An 11,627-nucleotide genomic window follows, 5' to 3' on the forward strand; every position below is an offset into this window, starting at 1 on the left:
TTCTAGTTGAGTGGATTTGAAGAGAAGACCTCCCCAATAAGAAGCTCACAAGTTACCATTGCAATATAGGCTCTTGCCTTTTATTTGAATTAGAATTATTAATATTTAATAATAATGAAAAATTTAATGAAATGAGAATTACTATTGTAAGATAATGATTGATTTATTTTAAGGCATGCCTTTTTACATATGATAGTTTTCAACCATATTGTTTAATATTTGAAATATTTTTATTCAACCTATATTTCTACATTTCATCTTCTTTCAATTTTATAAATTATGACAATGACATCTTATTTCTTTATATTAAATTAAATGTCAAAAATTATTATAATATTTAATCAAAGAATCTTCACATGAATATGTTAGATAACGTGTAATAGTTTATAAATAAATAATAAATAAAATTTTCTATTATTTATAAATAAAAATTCATAGTTTTTAAAAAATTGTAGAATATATTTTCAAAAAATTACTATATGTTAGATATAGTTGTTCTAAATATAAGAGGATATAGTATACTATTCCAAATAACTTTTTTTCCCTATGATGGTACACTTTTCTTTTATCTTCTAATAGGACTTCAACAAATTAAATATTTATTTGGATTAAACAATGAGCAAAATAAACTTGGAGGTTTTAAAATTGTAATGGAATCCTTTGGATTTGTAAAAACATGGAAGAAAGGGATTTACTTTTTGTATATAAGATTTTGTAAAAGGTAGCTAATTAATTCTTCATATTTAAGTAATTTTTTTATAATGTCTTAATACTTTTTAAAATACACCTAATTTTTATTATAAGTATTATTTTCATTGATTTAAAAAAATTGAATCATCAATATTTGATACAACCACTAGACTTATAGAATCTATACAAGATCTTTAGTCCTTTGTCACAAACCGGAAGGGGGGTGCTAACTATTTTATCCATAACCACCCCATTAATATTACCCAAGAGGATTCAAACCTATGACCAAGACCTAATACCACTTGTTACAAATTTGATTGTTGTAGTGCCATAAGATTGAGCTTTTAATGCCTAGCACAAATACTCGACTTATAGAGTTCATAAGAGATATGTAGTTCTTTTTTATGAGACATGAGTGGAGTGTTGATGATTTTGGAAATCATATTATTTTTAAAAATGTATCAATATAAAATTGGCCCATAAGTGATGCTCATTTTCCATCTACATTCATTTTTGTTAAAGTTCAAATTTCCTATAAATAGTTTCTAGAATTCAAGAATTAAGAATGAATCTATTAAAGTAAACCATCACTTAGATAATTTAATTTAAACTATGAAGTACAAGTACTATAAAAAATAAATCAATAGGTTAATTTTGTTGATTTTCCAAGTTTTGTCACATGTCATATGTTTTAGCCTTTCTTGCGTACTTATTATTCAAAATTTTTTGTATGAGGTTTGGTGAAATGTGAGATTGATGATTATCATTTTAGTTGTCATTTATATCAAAATATCTTTAATTAGTGCCATTATCCTTATCTATACTTTTATTGTTTTAGTGGTGCATAGGTGGTTGTAAACCAACTAGTTTCTAATGGTTATGGTTTATCACTTTGTTGGACATAATTAACTAATAACTCATGCTTTGTATCTTTTGAATAAGTATTGGATTAGAATAAATTATAATCCTATAACATTTCTTGCTTGTTGCACATATTATCTTGGTGGTTTAATGGAAATTATGTTTTTGGTCGATTGGTTATGAAGCATGTCAATCATTTATCTCTTGGTAGTTTAACCTAAGATGTTCTTTATATATGTTTGCACAAAAGATCATGTTAGTAGGTTTGAAAGATCAAGGATTATTTTATTCCTCAGGAAGGTGTGTCTCATTTTAAACCTATTTTTTAAAAAGGTTTATGGCAATATTTTTATAAATATTATTTATTGCAAGTAATTGTGCACATAGTAATATTTAAATATTTGTGATATTATTTTAGTAATAAAAGTGTGAAATACTCAAATAACTGATTAGGGAGGTCTTGTTATCTCTTACCTAAAACTTATTTATCCTAACAGTATACTCTATCATTTTTCACGTTCCATTCTATTAATAGTGAACCCTAGTAACCTTTGTATCGCTAGTGATCCTTAGTGTAATGACAATGAACCTTTTTATGTTTAGGGAATAAATCATCAAAGAGTTAGCTATTTGGAACCACCCCTTGTTCAAAAAAATTAGAGTTATAAAAAATGACCTAATTAGTGTCACCATAACCATTACCTTTATCATTTAATGACAATTATCTTTTTCAATGTCCTTCCTAAGTGAGTTTTCTATGTATAATCTTTTTTATTTTATTTTTAATGTTACTGTATGATGCAAGGTGAAAGGGCCAAAAGGCATTCCTAAGAAAACACTTGTTAGTGCTATAAATGGAAGCCAATATAATATTAAATAAACCATAAAATATTATTGAAAAATTGATGTCAATACAATGAAATAATCTTCCTATAGCATGTTATTCTTAAAACCTACTTGGCTTGCCTCATTTTATAAGAGAAAAAGGTGTTCTTCATTGTAAAGTTTTGGGATCATGGAGAACCTTGATTAGATTGGTTGCAGGCTGGAAGACCAAATTTATAACATATAACCTATACAAGGTTACTCTTCTTGTACAAACTATTCTCAAAATTATTTGAGATAGAGAGAATGTGGATAATATATAATGGACATATTGAGACAATGTGCAACTTCATTTGAAGCTATTAAAACCATGCACATAAGAGGGGTACATCTTGATGATGATAGTGAAGGAGAAGATCAAATAGAACCTAATCTTTAACCTGAAGAAGACAAAGATGAAGAAAAACTTTTTAAGGCCTTAGCTACAGAAAATTCAAGATGAGCCTTTAAACTTTCAACTTACCATGGAATACTTGATACTGATGCTTTGTTGGGTCTGATCTCTAAGATTGAATGGTATTTCAATAATGAAAGTATCCTTGATGATAAGGAAAGCGAGCATAATAGATACATAATTGAAGGGGCATGGTTCTGTTTGGCAATAACACTTGCAAACTGATAGAAAAGGTGAAGTAAAGAAATGATCAAGACTTTGATGAAGATGATTGGTAAGTTGAAAAAGAAAATCCTTTCTATTGATTATCTAGTCAATTTTTAAAGTAGAATACAAAATCTAAAGATAGAAATACATGACTCTAAAATATTATAATGAGGAATTCAATAAGTTAGACATTAGATCTAGACATGTTAAAGATGAGGTTGAAAGGTTGCTAGATATATGAATTTTTTGAAAACATCTATACAAGATTAAATGAGTTTCATGAAACAGAAAGTGTCGAGGAAGTGTACTTTTGTGGCTTGAGAGGTAAAGAAATATTGGCAAAGAAATAAGAGCATAGATTAAGGATAAGAGGTGGAAGATTTTAGTGAAGTAGAGGTAGATGTTATGGAAAAAAGTATTATTTTTATCAAGATCATTCAAATGTACTAAGAACTTCCATTTATGCGGTATGTGTTTCCTAATGCAAAAACCTCTTATATTTATAAGATACTAAGAGGATACACATGTCCCACCATGAGGCATGCCCGTTCATTATCATAATTAATCTCTGATAGTTATATATAAGATCTCTTTATATATACACACATACATACATGTATTTATGTATGTATGTATGGATGTATGCATTCATGAATCTATGTATGTATGTATGAATGTATGTATATGTAAATATGTGTATATGTATTAAAATTTGTTTCTGAACTACCCTCTAATAAAAAATATATTTTACAATCTATGAAATTCCTTCTCAATGTCTAACATTCCATATTTCATGTCCTCTTGATAAATTTAGGTACATGTTATTCTACATATTCTATATGTAGTGATTTCTACTCCATTTAGATCCATAGGAATCAAGTTCTCATAAGATTTCTTGGCTTCAAGTAAGGATCTCTGAATAGATTAAATATTGCTAATATCATGTTCCTCTCATGCTCTAGCATATGAAGTGCATTAAATATATTACTTATTAGGTTATCAATTTTAATTATATTGAGGTAATGTCATTCCAATTACATAGTTTTCTTCTCTAACTTATCCTCATCTTCATTTATGTAGTCAGTTACATATTTAACTTAATTATGTTATCACATTCATGCTATGTATAATTTATTCACTTTTCTAATACAATTTCCTATGGAATTTATGGACTCATTAATCACTAGAACATATTTCCTATATTATCACATATTGTCCATAATTGATTTGATTCAAGCTCCTATTGAGCATTCAACATTGATGATTTAGACAAGGTGATGGAATGCTCATCAAACTCTTCTATGACTTTTTCTAAATTTTATACCAAATTTGACACTTCCAATTGCAATGGTAATGGAAAATACTTTTATAGTCTACCTAGTGCCATTTCTAATATCTTCCAATTCCTTTCTAACTTGAGTGAAAGCACAGATTTCTGTCACCTTTGGGGCTTACTGTATAAATCTAGTAGGACTAGATCCAACCGGACTGCATCCAACTAAAACCACATGCTGTTGAGTAGGCACCAAGTGGCATGTACACATTTTTCGATACATAGTCAAGTTTGGGCAGATCCAATCCCATGAGAACACCAAAAATTATATAAGTTGCAATAGGGCAAATCCAGCTGTCATTTGCATCATACAAGTTTGCTAGAAGTGCGGAGTAGGAAGAGCTATAGGAGTCATTCAGATGGATCAAGCATGTCAGCATTTCCCCCCCATTTTTAAATATGTTTTTAGTTTTATTTTATGTTTCCTTAGGTGAAAAATATGGATTTTAATGTAGATTATGTTAGACCATTCAAATTTTTATATTATTATACATTTATGTTTTTAGTATTGTAATATTAGATAGAGTTTAGAAAAGGTATTGGAATGTCGTAGAATTGATACATGATTAGAGAAATTAGATTAATAGTAAAACATTATTTATAGAAAATAGTTGAAAATTATATAGACAGTATTAGAAAAGTTATAAAATATTAAAACATTTAGAAACTTTAGAAAACAATAGAATTTTTTTATTAAATATAGAAAATTAATTACATATAATATTAGACAATTTTAAACATTTTTTATTTTGTTTTTATTAGAAATCACTAGAAATTATTGTAAAGGTAAAAGTTTAGAAAGCATTGCAAATTGGTATCAAAAACCATTAGATTGAACTAAATCAATCTCTACCTCCTATCATGAACAAAAATAAATTCTAATTGAAACCTTAACATTGAACCTTATAAATTACTAGTAGGTGTCGAACCTAACAATGAATATAATTAAACCACAACATTAAACCTAATAAAACTTGAAATAAAACTCTCACATTGAATCAAATTATACTCTAACTCCTATATTGAACCTTAAATTCATATATGATGACCTAAACCCTAAACATTAAACCATTTCTCTCTAGATCTCAAATTTTTAACCCTTTGCTTTTCTTTAAGTCCTAAACCCTACCTCCCTAAACCCTAAACCACTCTCTAACCCCATAATCCCTAAACTTCTCTCTCTCTCTCTCCCTAGAATTTACATAATTTCATCTCTCCCAATGCTAACCTCATCTCTCTCTCTCTCTCTCTCTCTCTCTCTCTCTCTCTCTCTCTCTCTCTCTCTCTCTCTCTCTCTCTCTCTCTCTCTCTCTCTCTCTCTTTCTCTCTCTATAGATCTCAAACTTGTAACCCTTTGTCTCTCTCTAACTCCTAGACCCCATCTCTCTAAACCCTAAACCACTTTTAAACTCATAAACCCAATCTCTCTAAACCCTAAACCACTCTCTAACTCCTAAAACCCATCTCTTTAGACCCTAAATTACTCACTAATTCCTAAACCCCATCACTCTAAACCCTAAACTACTCACTAACTCCTAAACCCCATCTCTTTAAACCCTAAACAACTCTCTAAGTCGTAACCTACATCTCTCTAAACCCTAAACCACTCTCTAACCCCCATAATCCCAAAAATTCTCTGTGTGTGTAGAATTTACATAAATTATCTCTCCAAACTCTAGCTTCATCTCTCTTTTTCTAGATCTCAAACTTTTAATCCTTTGACTCTCTCTAACTTCTAGACCCAATCTCTATAAACCCTAAACCACTCTCTAACTCCTGAACCCCATCTCTTTAAACTATAAACTACTCTTTAAGTCTTAAATCCCATCTCTCTAAACCCTAAATTTCTCTCTAACCCCATAATCCCTAAACTTCTCTCTCTAGAATTTACATAACATATCTCTCCCAACCCTAACCTCATCCCTCTCTTTCTAGATCTCAAAATTTTAACCCTTTTCCTCTCTCTAACTCTTAGACCCTAGATCTCTAAACCCTAAACCATTTTCTAACTTATAAACTTCATTTTCCAAACCTTAAACCACTCTCTAACTCCTAAACCCCATCTTGTTAAACCCTAAACCACTTTTTGACTCCTAAACCCCATCTCTTTCTTTCTAGCTCTCAAACTTTTAACCCTTTTTCTCTCTAACTCCTAAACCCCATCTCTTTAAACCTTAAATAACTTAGTAACTCATAAACTCCATCTCTCTAAACCCTAAATCACTCTCTAACTCCTAAACCCCATTTCTATAAACCCTAAACCTCTCTCTAACCCTATAATCCCTAAAATTGTTATCTAAATTTGACTTTTATCTATTACTAAAAAAAAAATAATGTAGTTAACATTTCCTTATATGTTGTACAATAGGTTTGTTTAGAAAAATTCATTTAGTGTGTTTTGATTTAATTCATTTATATAATAATCTGTGTATATATGTATATGTAAGCATGTGCATATATCTATTATTATATATCTAGTCTTATTTGTTTATATCTTTCATCGTTATGGCATCAGGAGGTGGTGATTCTAGAGAGACCAATGTACATGGTCATCCCAATAGTAGTTCATCCCATAGATCAACTACTAGTACCCAAGATAGGGAGACATTATTTAGTGATACGATTTACTGCTTACAGAGTGCACTTGATACTATTGATCAGAATCTCTAGGCTTCACCTACCCTATAGCATAGGGATAAGGTGATTGCAATTAGAGATGATCTTATTAGCATGATGCACACTATCAAGGGTTTTAACCCTTATGATAGTATTGGTTTGGACACTTTTTAAAGAGATCTATCCCATAGTGTTAGTGGTGGTTTGTGATGGAGGGAGATATATCAGATGGTCTCAATGAAGAGTGTGAAGAGCATGTTCCAAAATTATTGAACTTTGAAAAAGGTTAGAGGGTACCATGCTATGAGGTCTATTGATCCATTGGTGGCACCTCTCATGTATGCCCATTGGTTGGTTGCACATCACATGTGGCCCCAAAAGGATGAGTTCCCCTTATATTTATACAAATAATTATTTGCAAAATTTCATCTACATCGAGAGGTTGAGTACACTAATATGCCTAGGCATGCTGGGCAAGGTTAGGGTAGGTTCTCAAATAAATTCAGACATACAGATGCTTTTATCCCCATTAATAAATGGGCATCAATCGGTCCAAACCTTTTGGTGATGCCAAAACATTTGGAGTTAGCTACAACTAGAGATAGGGTGGAAAATGATACATGTGGAGATGTATAGGAGAGGATTTCCACTATTGCTACCCAGGTGCATAAGATGTCTTCTAACTAAGTGCACATATACATGACATGGTCATGATCTGCATCTACAGGTGGTCACTCTGTTGCATCATCTTTAAGTGATGATATGTATCATGAGGTTGACATCTCATCTCTAGTAGATGTCTTCATGGATTCTTTAGTAGAAAACTTGAGGGCTATTAGTACATGTTTTTTCATTGATCTACTTTTATCCTATTGAGGTATTTAGTTGTTGACTACAGAACCACTCAGTGTAGCATCATCATAAGTGAGTGGTATCATCAAAGGTACATTAGAGACACAAGATGGTTAGGGTGAAGAGGACATACATGTTGCATGTACAACTCTACCATAGACCATAGTTGAGGATAATGTAGCACCCCCTATCGAGATAGGTTTTTACCCACCATGACATTCATTATTCAGAGATATGCTCATAGATCCTACACTTGACATTAGAGATATGACCTTTAGTGATATAGACTTGAGTGAGATATGTAGGCATATATTTATGACGACAATGGCATATGGGGACTTGCAAATACCTATGAATCTTGTGCAAGATGAGGCATAGGTTAAACTTTACAAACATTTCTATTCAATTGGACCTATAGATCTTATATTTAAAACTTTAGTAAAGTATAACTTGTGACATATTTGTTTCTTCTATTGCATACAGATTGCATCTGTAGCTCATGAGGGTAGAGATGGAGAGACAACTTTCAACCCTAGTCATCTTGAGTCATAGCTAAATATAATTACACTTATGTTATTATTAATTAAATTTATACACATGTCATGATACATTTGTTCTTATATTGGACACAGGGTTCAAGATCTCATCTCAGTCGATCACATCATGAAGCGTGGCATGATCATGTTTGATATTCATATATGTTATATACATGGTGTTTGATATTAATTTATGATGATATCATTTATATTTACAACTACATGTGACATTTTAAATTTACAACACGTGCATATTTGACATATTTCATATTAGCATGATTTAGCTAGCCATTTACATTTATAGTAGACATATATGATATTTTGATTAGTTATGTGACCATTTACATTTATGGTTGACATATTTGATTTTTCATTAGATATATGACCATTTACATTTATAGTTGACATAGATGATTTTTTCATGAGTTATGTGACCATGTTAATATGTAATTGATATATTTGATATTACATTTAGAATATATTTTAGGTGAATGTGGAAACATGTTTTTTAAATATCTCCTACATTTTTATTTAAATGATTGTTAATATGTGAGAAATTTACATGTTCTATAAATTAATGAAAATATGTGTTACATAAATTTCTAGTGTGTTGTAAAAGTGTATAACAAATGTAAATGTAAATAGAAATAAATACATTATTTTTTAGACAATTTTTAATGTGTAATAAGTTTACATGTTCTATAAATTAATGAAAATACATCTTACATAATTTTCTAGGTGTTTTGTAAATGTGTATAAATATTGAAAAAATAAAAATATGTAAACTATTGAAAAACAATTTATGTTTATATAAATTTCAAATATTTTTATTAGTCATTAAACCTATCTACCAATTAGGAAGTTGCTAATACATATGGTCAAGATCCTATTTATCTTTAATAATCTCCAACAACTTTTCATGCACCTTGATATCTAACCTCCACTTTGGTTTGCTACATTCTTTTTTCTGGAAAAATGTCAAACTAAATGTTTGTGTTTAAAACCAAGTGGCTATAATGTAGAACTTTTTGTGTAGTCATGTATTCAATAAATTTAACCCCATTGTGGACAATTTTTGTCTGTTGATAATAGGTGCCTACAAAATAAGATTTGTACTTCATTTCATATTCTTAATAATATAGAAAATAAATAATTATTTACAATTGATCTTTCACGCTCTAATTAGTTATACACATCTCATAAGAAGATAATCTATACATTATATAACAACTAAACCAATTGGATATGACTGGTTATCATCATTTGTACATGGTTCAGTCAACTTGATTTTTTCTTTTGTGCATCTAAGTAAATAACAATGCACACCTTCCACATTTTGATCATCCACATACACAGCAAAGATGTCACCTATTAATGTATAAAAATAATGGAAATTTTAAATAAAAAAATATGAAGACAAATAAATATAAAAATGAAACGTGTTTGTAGAAACTCGCCTGGAACAACTAAATTAGAAACATGTTCATAATCATTTGAATACATAGGATTATGAATATCTATGTCAATGTCATATTCTTCATAAGGGGTACTTTTGATTATGTTTGTCCATGTCCATTCAAAGACATAGCTATTCACAATATTCTTGCATTGACCCATTGCATTTTTTTGAATAGAGACGTCACAAAAATATTGTTTTTCTCTTACTTGAATTACTGGAGGTTTGTGTTGTCCAATAGTCATCAATTGATACAATCTTCTAATTTGAACAATGGGTTGACAATTGTATGGATTTGATTGATCAATATCTATAACACATTAAATTGGCAAGTATCTATGTCAATAATCAAAATATTAAAGTAATCATGTCAAAGAAAAATAGAAATCTCACATTTCACTTCCCAAAAAAAATGCTTATTATATGTTGTATGAAAAGGAGGAAAATGAGATTTGTAGCATTCAACAACTTGATTTTCTTTGTCTATTGTTGCACCTATATAGGAAATAAAATTGTATCAATTTTAACAAAATATAAAACAATTATCTAGTAGATGGTTAGGGTATGTGCAGGATCATGGTGTGCCAAAAAGTGGCGATCTGAAAAATATGTAGTTTTGAAATGCCTCAAAGAATTTCAAAATCTATTTCAACTTTTTTCCCACCCATCCTAATACTAAATGAAAACAATTAATACCTTTATAATTCCTACTATATCTTTCGATACCAACCTTATATGGTCATCTTTAAAACATTCCGAAAATGTGTTTTTTGCATGTTCTTATGTGTTTTTTACTTCAAGCATGTAGCTGACGACTTTTCTTAAACCAAAATTTGATGTAATGAAAAGGGTTTCTTAAGAATGTTCTTAGCTTTTCATAAATATAAGGTTTGTCAAATTATGAGTTCAATAAGTAATTATTACTTATTTTCTAATGGAGTTAACTACAAAGTGCTGATTGACATACTTGTTGAAAAATAGCTATAACATTCAAACCGTATAAGATTTGTGAAATCCAAAAGATGCATCACATTCTATGCTTCGACTAGTATAAGGAAAAAAAAAAGACTTAATTTTGATTTTTTTTGAACTAGTTAAGGTGGTAAGACACAGGAATTTTTTAATTCTGAAAATAGTATAGTAGAAAATTCATAATTAATTATTTATTTGGAATAAAAATTCCCAAAAATATGTGTCACATCTAGGCATGAGTCTACTTTTATATCTAAAATTATATTTAAAAATATTATCATTTCATTATGATTAAGGTGGTCAGACATACACCTACTTTTTATTTTCGCCCTAAAATTTTTGTAGTACTGCATTAAAATCCAAACTTTTGACCAATCAAATATTTTCTTCTCCAGATAAGGCCTAGTATTTAAGAAACTAGATTCAATTTTCTACAGATTATTTTCTTACAACTTTTTGATATAAAGTCTAGAACCATTTTAAAATTAAGTGTCAAGTTGACATAACCCTAATTTGTTGGTTTTTCACTACCACTTAAGGCCATAGTTTGGTACACCATGATCCTGCACATACCCATCATATATATTAGATTTGATTGGTAGGTAACAATATTATACCTAAAAGTTCATGTTGGCAAAGTGCAATCTTTACACATGCTCCTACTCCATCATGCTCTCCTTTTTCATGACCACTTTCAAAGAAGTTCCAAAGAAACTTAACATTTTGTCTCGCATGTTGTGTTTCAAGCCAATTCAATGTTTTTGTAGACTTAAATTTCCCTAGGAAAAAAATAAAAATAAATTTATGAGTAATAAATCTATATAT

Source organism: Cupressus sempervirens, chromosome 5, assembly GCF_028749045.1.
Source record: "Cupressus sempervirens isolate cs-2001-9-10 chromosome 5, ASM2874904v1, whole genome shotgun sequence".
Lineage (NCBI taxonomy): Eukaryota > Viridiplantae > Streptophyta > Pinopsida > Cupressales > Cupressaceae > Cupressus > Cupressus sempervirens.